The 12,545-nt window shown below is 35.9% G+C and overlaps 1 pseudogene; it reads left to right on the top strand.

Annotated features, from left to right (window-relative positions):
• LOC132486704 (solute carrier family 35 member E3-like) overlaps positions 1-12,054 on the top strand; it is a 33,971-nt pseudogene extending 21,917 nt beyond the window's left edge.
• Positions 12,055-12,545: the final 491 nt, after the last annotated feature.

Here is a 12,545-nt window from a genome sequence, read left to right as displayed (position 1 = left end):
ATAGAACAGTTGAAGCATGAGTTAAGTTTCTTCAAATTACTTGGAAAATGTATTATCTCCATTAAATGTCCAAGAAATTTATTTAAAAAGAAAAGTCACAAGGAGGAGAGCAAGATGGCAGAGTAGGAGGATGTTGAGCTCACCTCCTCGCATGAACACATAAAAAATACATCTACATGTGGAACAACTCTCACTCAAAACAAAGTGGAGACTAACAGAAAGGCTCCTCTACAACCAAGACTGTAAAGAAAGACCCACACAGAGTTAGGTAGGAAGGGGGAAGAAGTGATCAGGTTGGGACTCATGCCACTAGCAGGGGACACAGAAGAAGAGAGGGACATCACAGGTTTGGAGAGTTAGTTCTTTACTGAGTATTTGTTGGACTTTTTTTCAAAAGTTGTCTGATAACATTCTGAGACATTTAAATTTTTTTTTAAATATAAAAATATAAGAAGCCAAGTTATATATAGGATGGACTTATAACTCCCTAGGGAGTTAGGGGTTCAAGCCACATATTGGGCATCCCAGCCCTAGGGTCTAACACTGGAAGGCAAGTCCCTTTGACTGGGTTGAAAACCAGTGGGGCTTATAGGAGAGCTGTAAGAAACCTAGACTGTTCATGAAGAACATACACACACTTGCTTACTCTTAGGAACAAGGCAGAAGAAGCAGACTGAAACTACCCAGGGCTCTAGTCTACCCTGTAGCCACCCCAGTATGTGTCCCAGCGTGTGCTGAGCACACTACCTGGCCCCTCTAGCGCCCAAGCAGTTCCCCACTAAGGCAAAGATTGCAGTTGCTGAGAAGAGTGCACACTTGTGTGGACAGAACAGGCTTGGAGCTAAACTGCATTAGAACAAAGTGAGGGCAGCCATTGTTGAAGCTTATGGAGGTGGTGGATTGGAAGCTGTCTTGAGCTCTGACTGGTGTGCTGGGATCATCCAGCATGCACCACAGTCTGCACTGAGTACCCACTGTGGCCTCTGTTGCTTTAGGGCTGCTCCCTCTGGGGTGAAGGTGCTGTTGTTGGGAAAGAAGAGAGTTGAGACTTAGAGGGAATGGAACCAGCTTGGACCCAACCCTCGAAGCTTCTGCTCCAGCACCTTGGGCCCCAACCCTGCCCCTGACTGGATGATGAAGGCCACCAAGAATCCCTGGCCCACACCTGACTCTGGCTCTAGCTCCTCTGTCTCCAGCCCCACCTCCCACCACAGTGATAGGTACTAGCATACCCTGAGGAAAGACGTGTTTTGTGTTCACATCAAATCCAGCTCTCCCACCAAAGACACTGGACACCTGCAGATTGCATGGGACAATAGCAAACAAGGACACCCTTTCAAGAGTGGGTTAAGTAAATGTTTTAGCTAATTTCGTAGGATACAGGAAAAGTTAAACAAAATTAGAAACCAGAGGAGTTTGTTTCAAATGTAAGAACAAGGAAAAAATCCTGAAAAAGCAACCAATGAAACAGAAGTAAATAATTTAGCAGATAAAGAATTCAAAGCATTAGTAATAAGAATGCTAACTGAAAAAGAATAGATGAACACAGTGAGAATTTTAACAATGAACTGGAAATTTTGATAAAAAGAGCCAGTCAGAGCTGAAGAATATGATAACTGAAATGATAAATACAATAGAAGGAATTAACAGCAGACTAGATGATACAGAAAAACACATAAGTGATCTGGAAGATAAGATAATGAAAATCACCCAAAAAGAACAACAAAAAGAAAAACAAATTTAAAAATGAGGATAGTTTAAGGAACCTCTGAGACAACATGAACCATTATAACATTCTCATTGTAGGGGTCCTAGAAGAGAGGAGAGAGAAAGGGGTCAAAAATGTATTAGATGAAATCATAGCTGAAAACTTCCCAAACCTGAAGAAGGAAACATATATCCAGGAGAAGGAATCACAGAGTCCCAAACAAGATGAACCTAAAGAGACACACACAAAGACATATTATAATTAAAATGGCAAAAATTAAAGAGGGAATTCTCAAAACAACAAGAGAAAAACAAAGAGTCGCATACAAGGGAAGTCCCATAAGGCTCTCAGTAGATTTATCTGCAGAAACTTTGCAGGACAGAAAGGACTGGCATGATATATTTAAGTGCAGAAAGAGAAAAAATTACAACCTAGGATATTCTACACAGCAAGGTCATCATTCAGAATTGAATGAGAGTTAAAGAACTTCTCAGAAAAGCAGAAACTAAGAGAATTCATTAATACTAAACTTACTCTAAAAGAAGTGTTAAAAGGTCTTCTCTAAGTGTAAAAGAAAAGGTTACAACAAGAAGTAAGAATTTATAGGGAAAGAAAAATCCCACTGGTAAAGACAAATATATAGTAAAGCCTGGGAATCGAAAAATTAAATAAGTTAGTAGGAAGATTAAAAGACAAAAATTGTAAAATCAGCCAAAACTAAAATAAATAGTTAAAGGATAAACATGAAGATGTAAAATATGACATCAAAAACACAAAACATGGGGGAGAGGAGTAAAAAATGTAGTTCTTTTAGAATGTGTTTGAACTTAAATGACTATCAGTTTAAAATAAGTAGATATATTTATAGAGCAACATATATGAATCCCATGGTAATGACATATCATAAACCTCAATGAGGTACACAAAAACTAGAAAGAAAGGAACACAATCATGCCACTAAAGAAAATCATCAAACCAGAGGAAAGAAATGAAAGAAGAATAGAAGAGAGAAGAACTACAAAAACAATCAGAAAACAAATAACAAAATGGCAATAAGTACGTACTTATCAAAAATCACTTTAAATGTCAATTGATTAAATGTTCCAATCAAAAGACATGGGGGGGGCTGATAGGATAAAAAACAATACCCATCTATATGTTACCTACAAGATAATACAGAGCTAAAGACAGACATGGGTTGAAAGTGAGGGGATGGAAACATATTTTATGTAAATGAAAATGAAAAGAAAGCAGGAGTAGCAATACCCATATGAGAAAAATGAGACTTTAAAACAAAGTCCATAACAAAAGACAAAGAAGGGCATTGTAAAATGACAAAGGAATCAATACAAGAAGATGATTAATATAACATTTTTTAACATACATGCACCTAATATAGGAGCACCTAGACATATAAAGCAAATATTAACAGATGTAAAGTGAGAAATTGACAATAATACAATAAAAGTAGGGGAATTTAAAACCTCACTTACATCAATGGACGGATCCTCTAGAGTCAATAAGAAAGCACTAGTCTTAAATGACACATTACACTAGTTTGAATTAATAGATATCTACAGGACATTCCATCCAAAAATAGTAGAATACACATTCTTTTCAAGTGCACATGGAATGTTGTCCAGGATAGATCACATGTTAGGCCACAAGATAAGCAGCAACAAATTTAAGAGGATAGAAATTATATCAAGCATTTTTTCTGACCTCAGTGGTATGAAACTAGAAATTAATTACAGGAAGAAAAATGGGAGTAGAAAAACTTATGGAGACTAAGCAACATACTACTAAAAAAACAATGGGTCAATGAAGAAATCAAAGTGTAACAGAAAATACTTTGAGACAGAAATAAAACACAACTTTTCACAATCTATGGGATGCAGCAAAAGCAGTTCTAAGAGGGAAATTTTTAGTGGTACAGACCTACCTCAGAAAACAAGAAAAAATTCAAATAAACAACTTAACCTACCATTTAAAAGAATTAGAAAAACAGAAGAAACAAAACCCAAAGCCAGCAGAAGGAAGGAAGTAATAAAGATCAGGAGGGGAAATAAATAAAAAACAGAAAAGATCAATGAAATCAACAGTTATTTTTTTAAAAGATAAACAGAATTGATTAGCCTGTAGCTGGTGTCATTAAGAAAAACAAGAGAGATCAGAAATAAACAAAACAAGAAGTGAAAGAAGAGAAATTACAATTTCTATCATAGAGAAACAAAAATATAAGAAAATTCTATGAACAGTTATATGCCAACAAATTGAGTACCCCATAAGAAATGGATAAATTTCTGGAAACATACAATCTTCAGAGACTGAATCAGGAAAAAATAGACAATCTGAATAAGACTGATCACTAGTAGTGAAATTCAATTAGTGATCAAAAAACTCTCAGCAAACAAAAGTCCAGGACCAGACAGCTTCTCAGAGGAATTCTCCCAAACGTTAAAGAGGAGCCCATACCTATCCTTCTAAAATTATTCCAAACAATTGAAGAGGAGGGAACACTGCTAACTTTATTCTATGAGGCCACCATTTTTCTGATACCAAAACCAGAAAAAGACACTACAAAAAAGGAAAATTACAGTCCAATATCTCTGATGAAAATAGATGCAAAAATCCTCAACAAAATGTTATCAAACTGAATTCAACAATATATAAAAGAGATCATAAACCATTATCAAGTGGGACTTACTCCACGGTTGGAAGGATGGTTCAATATCTGCAAATTAATCAATGTGATATACCACATTAACAAAAGGAAGGATAAAAATCATATGATCATCTCAATAGATGTAGATAAAGTGACAAAATTCAACATCCATTTATGGTAAAAACTCTCATCAAAGCTCGTATAGAGGGAACATAACTCAAGACAAGAAAGACCATTTATGACAGACCCACAGCTAACATCATGCTCAGTGGTGAAAACTGAAAATGTTTCCTCCAAAATCAGGAACAAGGCAAGGATGCCCACTCTCACCACTTCTATTCAATATAGGATTGGAAGTCCTAATCACAGCAATTAGACAAAAGAGAAAAAAAGAAAAAAAAAGAAAGATAAGACATCCAAATTAGAAGGGAAGAAGTAAAACTGTCACTGTTTGCAGATGACATGATATTATGTACAGAAAACTCTAAAAACTCCACCAAAAAACAATTAGAGTTAATAAATGAATTCAATAAAGTTGCAGGATATGAGATTAAATACAAAAACCTGTTACTTTTCTGTACACTAATAGTGAACTATCAGAAAAGGAAAACAAGAAAACAATATCATTTCAAATTGCATCAAAAATTATAAGATACCTAGGAATAAACTTATGTAAGGAGGAGAAAGATCTACACTATGAAAACTATAAAATATTGATGAAGGAAATTCAAAATGATTCAAAGAGATGGAAAAATATCCTGTGTTCATAGATTGAAATAATATTGTTAAAAGGTCCATACTACCCAAAGCAATCAACAAAGTTAATGCAATTTCTATCAAAATGCCCATGACATTTTCACAGAATTAGAACAAATAATCCTAAAATTTATATGGAAACACAAAAGACCCCAAATAGCTAAAGCAATCTTGAGAGAAAAGAATAAAGTTGGAGGTATCATGCCCCCTGACTTCAGAATATACTACAAAGCTACTGTAATCAAAACAGTATCATACTGGCACAAAAAGAGACACATAGATCAATGGAACAGAATAGAGAGCCCAGAAAAAAAACCCATACACTATTGTCAATGCATCTATGACAAAGGAAGCAAGATTATACAATGGGGAAATAGCAGTCTCTTCAATATGTGGTGCTGGGCAAATGGAGCAGCTGCATGCAGACAAATGAAATTAGAACATTTTCTCATGTCATATACAAACAAAAACTCAACATGGAATAAAAACCTAAGTGTAAAACCAGAAACCATAAAACTCCTAGAAAAAAGCATAGGCAGAACACTCTTTGACATACGTCTTAGCAATATTTTTTTGGATCTGTCTCCTATGGCAAAGGAAACAAAAGCAAAAATAAACAAGTGGGACCTAATTAAATTTAAAAAGCTTTTGCACAGCAAAGGAAACCATTGACAAAAGCAAAAAACAACCTACTGAATGGGAGAAAACATTTGCAAATGATATGACCAAAAAGGGGTTAATATCCAAAATACGTAAACAGCTCATAAAACTCAATATCAAAAAAAATAAAAACAACCCTATTAAAGAATGGGCTGAAGACTTGAATAGACATTTTTCCAAAGAAGACATACAGATGGCCAAAAGGCACATTAAAAGATGCTCGACATCACTAATCATCAGAGAAATGCAAATCAAAACCACAATGAGATATCACCTCACAACTGTCAGAATGTCTACCATCAAAAAGAGCACAAATAACAAATACTGAAAAGGATATGAAGAATAGGAAACCCTTGTACACTTTTGGTATGAATACAAATTCATGTAGCCACTGTGGAAAACCGTATGGAGGTTCCTCAAAAAAAAAAAAAAAACCTAAAAATAGAACTACCATATGATCCAGCAATTCCACTCCCATGTATATATGTAAAGAAAATATAAATATTAATTTGAAAAGATACATGCCTTCAGTGTTCATAGTAGGTCTATTTACAATAGCCAAGATATGAAAGCATCCTCAGTGTCCATCAATGGATGAATGGATAAAGAAGATGTGGGATATGCATTCAATGGAATATTACTCAGCCATAAAAATGTATGAAGTTTTGCCATTTGCAACCACATGAATGTACCCAGAGGGTGTCATGCTTAGTGAAATATGTCAGACAGAGAATAACAAATATTGTATGTTATCACTTACATGGAATCTGAAAAATGAAACAAGTGATTGAATATAACAAAACAGAAACAGCCTTACAAACATAGAGAACAAACTACTGTTTACCAGTGGGAGAGAGAAGTGGGTAGGGGTGAAACACCAGTAGGGGATTAAGAGATACAAATGTTTAAAATAAATAAGCTGCAGTGACATATTGTACAGCACAGGAAATATAGCCAATATTTTATAATAACTATAAATAGTGTATAACCTATAAAAATATTGAATCATTATGTTGTACACCTAAAACTAATATTGTAAATCAACTATACTTACATACATGCATACAAAAAGTCACACAGATTTTGTAACATGATTGATTTGTACATTCTAGCTGCAGCTGGCCAATCTTCAGACACAAAGTGTGTTTGATTTGAAGTGGTCTTTTATTTATTTGAAGTGGTCTTTTAACTAGCTCTAAGTATAGGTATTGTAATTTCTTAATTTCAAGTTGTAAATTTGATCCTTTATCAATATCAAGGTGGATAACAAGTTAGGTGATATTTCTGAGATTCAGCCTCCTTCTCTGAGAAGGAGGCAACAACAGTCATCCGTCCCGGGGCCACTTTGTCAAAGACAGTGTCATCTGTGAGGTTCTCATAGAAGGTCTCACATTCAGAGCAATTTAGTGTGAGTTTTTCTTCCTACTCTCATTACTTGTTGTTACTTTTTAAAAACTCATTCACTTTATTTTTTTTAATTTTTTAAATTAGTTTCTGCTTTATAACAAAGTGAATCAGTCATACATATACATCTGTTCCCACATCCCTTCCCTCTTGCATCTCGCTCCCTCCCACCCTCCCTATCCCACCCCTCCAGGCGGTCACAAAACACCGAGCTGATCTCCCTGTGCTATGCGGCTGCTTCCCACTATCTATCTACCTTACGTTTGGTAGTGTATATATGTCCATACTTCTCTTTTGCTTTGTCACAGCTTACCCTTTCCCCTCCCCATATCCTCAAGTCCATTCTCAAGTAGGTCTGTGTCTTTATTCCTGTTTTACCCCTAGGTTCTTCATGACATTTTTTTTTTTAATTCCACATATATGTGTTAGCATACAGTATTTGTCTTTCTCTTTCTGACTTACTTCACTCTGTATGACAGACTCTAGGTCTATCCAACTCATTACAAATAGCTCAGTTTTGTTTCTTTTTATGGCTGAGTAATATTCCATTGTATATATGTGCCACATCTTCTTTATCCATTCATCCGATGATGGACACTTAGGTTGTTTCCATCTCCGGGCTATTGTGAATAGAGCTGCAATGAATATTTTGGTACATGTCTCTTTTTGAATTATAAAAACTCATTCACTTTAAATCCTCAGATCTTCATAATATTATGATAAGATCTATTCAACTAATAGTGATAGAAACATTAGGGAATTATCAATAGTAAGGAAATTTAATTGAAGAGAAACTCATAAAGAACATGAATTTTTATATTATCGTCACTAATTATTAAATAATATTTAATAATTAATAAACATTGTAAGTTAATTATTACAAAATCCATGAAGTTTTATCTTTGAAAATTACAACACATGATATGAAGGAGAATCCCGAATATTTATGCTAGGTAAATAGAATAGTTTCCCAATATGGTATAAGTCAAAGTCTCCCTCAAAGGTTTAAAGAATTAGAAATAAGTGCTGGGCTAGATACATCAAGGGCATTACAAACACCAAAATAGTGTTGGTATTTCAAAATTATACCCTTATTGAAATTTCACACAAAAAGTAAAATGGTTTGCCAAAGGCTATGATCAAAGATATCAACATGGGACATAGAATTAATATGAATCTTCCTGATCTAGGAAAATGACCTCAGAAGACCCTTTTTAAAAGTCATAAAGAAAGACCTTAAAACCAAAGCATGCTGGCCCAGGGATTCTTGGAAGGCTAATCAAAAGCGATAAGCTGCACTATAAACTGTGTCAAATAATGCCATCAAGGATAAATGTAAACCTAAATGTAAAGGTAATTGTAAGCTTAAATAAATTTGTGATATGAGTAATAATGGCAATATTACAAAGTACCTTATTCTTGTTTAGCACATTAGGGTCTTACTAAATGCTTTGGAAAAAGTTCTCTCATCTTATATGGTCCTAATTTTCCAGATGAGGAAATTGAGGCCCAGAGAAACCTAGTCACTTATCTGAAACCCCACAGCTTGCAAAACAAAGCCTACATTCCAGCTCTCATACCAAGGGCTCTTCTCCCCTGGATGCTGTGGTTGATTTGGGAAAATACAGGAACAAGCACTGAGAAATTAGTTTGTCAGAGCAAATATCACACCAAAACAGGCCTGTTAAAAAGCCCCAAAAGGTAATTTTTGATTTGCTTTACCTTCAATCTTTTTTTTCTGAAAAGCTTTAGGTGAATTTGCCTCAGACCAACAAGACCTGACCTGGCGAAATTTTAAAAAGCATAGTTAGTAGAAAAAAACTTTCTGAGATTCATGAGTCTTTTTAAAATCATTATCTGCAAAAAGCCTTACCATGTTCTTTTTGGAGATTTGGATTCTCAAATTAACTTCTGGCCTTCCCAACAATCATTTATTATTTTTAAAATATGCCTGAACAAATAAAAAACAAAGATATCTTCCATAAGTTGAAGTTATTTTAAATATTATGTTGAAGTTTTATTTCAAACATTGGAATCCAACTTCTGACACTGATAATTTTTCAATAGTTATGATTAATTGATGCCATGGGAAGAAATAAACGTATCAACATTTTAAGATTTTTTAGCAGAATTATTTTTAAAAAGTCTTTCTCTAAAACATTCTTGCATATACAGTATTTTACTGGAAATGCATTGAATGTCTGCTGAGTTGCAGTAATACTGTCCAGAGCTGACACATAGCAACTGGAGAACATTCATCATGGCCCACATAGTCTTTAATGGCATCCCAAGGGGAAAGGGGGAAGCCTTGAGAAGGAAGGTGGGAAGAGACTGGAGCCTTTCAAACTCATATTAAAATGCCTTCGAGGGTTAATGGACTTTTTCCAAGTTGTTTTATAATCAGTTTTAATTGATTATTTCAATTGTGCAAAACAGCAACTCAATATCATATATTTGTATATCTCAAATATACTCCAGCATTACATAAGCAATAACAAATGGAATACTATATTGAATACTCCATGAGAAACATGTTACAAGTAATATCATATATTAGAAACACCATATACCTAGCTAATAGTTACATATCTTTACATTTATTATTTTCATTTTGAAAATTTAGCAATCCATTATTTCAATCTCACATTTTATGCCATTATATTAATATATACTTATTAACTCAAAATTCCCATGATATTTTAATGTTTCTTCTCTGAAGGTACTACCAAACTTAGGCTTAGAGGGTTGCCTCACTGTGTGACTTTGGCTATATTCCTTGACCTCTCTGTGATTTTAATTTTTCATCTGGAAACTGAACTTACCTTGTTGAGTTTTTGTTAATATTGTATAAATTTATCCATGTAAAGAACTTAGCACCATGGTTTACAAAGCATAATAAATGCTCAGAGTTAACTATTTTATTACTGTTATTCATTAAACCACATCTCATTTTCTGTGCTATATTTACTTGCAAGTGAGAAGACAGAAGTTTGGCATACATTGGGATCACTGGGTTGCTCAATGATCTCTGTTATTCTCTCTGTCATTCAAGGAGCTGATAGCCGAGGTGGTAGGTGTTGCTTCAGGTGTTTTCCACACCAGCACTCCCAGTGCCCCACATGCATCCACCCCGCTCCTGGGTCTCATATAGAACAGCAGTTCACTAAATGCTGTAACTAATTTAATGAATTTTATTCAGTTATTCAACTGTGGACGCAGTGGGCCACAGGTGTCTCCACAGCACTCTGACCCCATCTAATATTAGAAAAATAATTAAAAGTACAATTTTTCTCATCCTGGCTATTGCAAATAGTGCTACAGTGAACACTGAGGTGCATGCGTCTTTTTGAATTATGGTTTTCTCCAGAAATATGCCCGGGAGTGAGATTGCTGGATCATATGGTAGCTCTATTTCTAATTTTTAAAGAAACCTCCATACTGTTCTCCATAGTGGCAACCTAAATGTCCGTCAACAGAGGAATGGATAAAGAAGGTGTGGTACATATGTACAATGGAACATTAACCATTAAAAAAGAATGATATAATGACATTTGCAGCCATCTGGATGGACCTAGAGATTCTCATACTGAGTGAAGTAAGTCAGACAGATAAATATCATATGATACCATTTATATGTGGAATCTAAAAAAAGGGTACAAATGAACTTATATACAAAACAGAAATAGAGTTACAGGCGTAGAAAACAAACTTATGGTTACCAGTGGGTAAGGGGGGAGTAATAAATTGGAAGAATGGGATTGACATATACACACTACTATATATAAAATAGATAACTAATAAGAACCTACTGTATAACAAAGGGAACTCTACTCAATACTCTGCAATGGCCTATATGGGAAAAGAACCTAAAAAAGAATGGAGGGACTTCCCTGGTGGTCCAATGATAAAGAATCCACCTTACAATGCAGGGGACGCGGGTTTGATCCTTGGTCAGGGAACTAAGATTCCACATGCCGTGGGGCAACTAAGCCTGCACACCACAACTACTGAGCTTGAGCGCCTCAACTAGAGGCCACGTGCCACAAACTACAGAGCCCACGAGCTTTGGAACCTGCATGCCACAACTAGAGAGCCCATGTGCCCTGGAGCCTGCAGACTACAAATAGAGAAGAGAAAACCCACACAACACAACTAGAGAAAAGCCTGCACACACAAGAAGCCCGCACACTGCAACGAAAGATCCTACATGCCTCAACGAAGATCCCGCATGCTGCAACTAAGACCCAACGCAGCCATAAATAAATAAGTAAATAAATAAATAAACAAACAAATGATAAAGCTTTTAAAAAATAAATAAATAAATAAGAATGGATATATGTATATGTGTAACTGATTCTCTTTTCTGCATACCTGAAAGTAACACAACATTGTGAATCAAGTATACTCCAATAAAAATAAAAAAATAAAATAAAATAAAATATAGGCAAAAAAGTACAATTTTTCTAATGTTAAGAGAAACATCAACTTGTTTTACTCTGGTCAACTATGATCCACAGCAAGTGTGATAAAATGAATCATCCAAAGCAAAAGCTGAAAAAAAGCCTTTTAGAGCCTTACTGAGAATGACAGACAACTGTTGGTGGCTTCATGTAACTGAGAATCCAGGAGAAGGGATTCTTGGAGATGCCCCTGGTACCCAGATGCACCTGAGAAGGGATGCCTACTCCATTCCCTCTCTGGTTCCTCTCTGCATCCAATGTGCAGGTTGTGCACTGCATAATTTTAAGGGGCTGTCCATAATCGTGTAGATGTTAGTAGCACCCCTTTGGTGGCTGCACAAGAAAATTCAGTGAGTTCTTCAAAGCCTCAGAAGCATGCAGAGTGCCAGCCTTCATTGTGAACTGCATTCTGCACCATGAGTGCTCTGGCCTTGTTGAGAAGGGCAAGCTGGCATTTTAGCTTGAGCTTCCCTTAGAGAGCCTGAGACAAGGGCTTAGATCACATACTTTATTTGGGAGATGATTGCACAGCATCAGGTGGGAAGGATGAGGGGATGAAGCGGGGAAGAAGGAGATATCCTCTCAGGAGATGTCTGCTGTGGCTGTGAAACTCCATCCTCCAGGACTGCTGACAGGGATGCAGAAGCTTCCTAGAAGTGTCCCTTCATGGGATCCCTGCTGGTTGAGATGTGTCCTGGGATGAATTCCTGACACTGCAGAGAGGTTCTGGGGAGGAAAACAACCAGAGGTAAGGCATGTGCTTGAGATGGACAATGCAGCCCACATCTGAATCTGCAGGGATTGTCCTCCTTGGCTGCAGCTGAAATCCCAGATGATGGAGGGGATATGGTATCTTGCATTAGGCATTTTTATTTGTACAGCCATTATCCAA

The sequence above is a fragment of the Mesoplodon densirostris genome, chromosome 3, assembly GCF_025265405.1.
Source record: "Mesoplodon densirostris isolate mMesDen1 chromosome 3, mMesDen1 primary haplotype, whole genome shotgun sequence".
Classification (NCBI taxonomy): domain Eukaryota; kingdom Metazoa; phylum Chordata; class Mammalia; order Artiodactyla; family Ziphiidae; genus Mesoplodon; species Mesoplodon densirostris.
The sequence above is the reverse complement of the archived record's forward strand: the minus strand, read 5'-3'. Positions and strand labels throughout refer to the sequence as shown.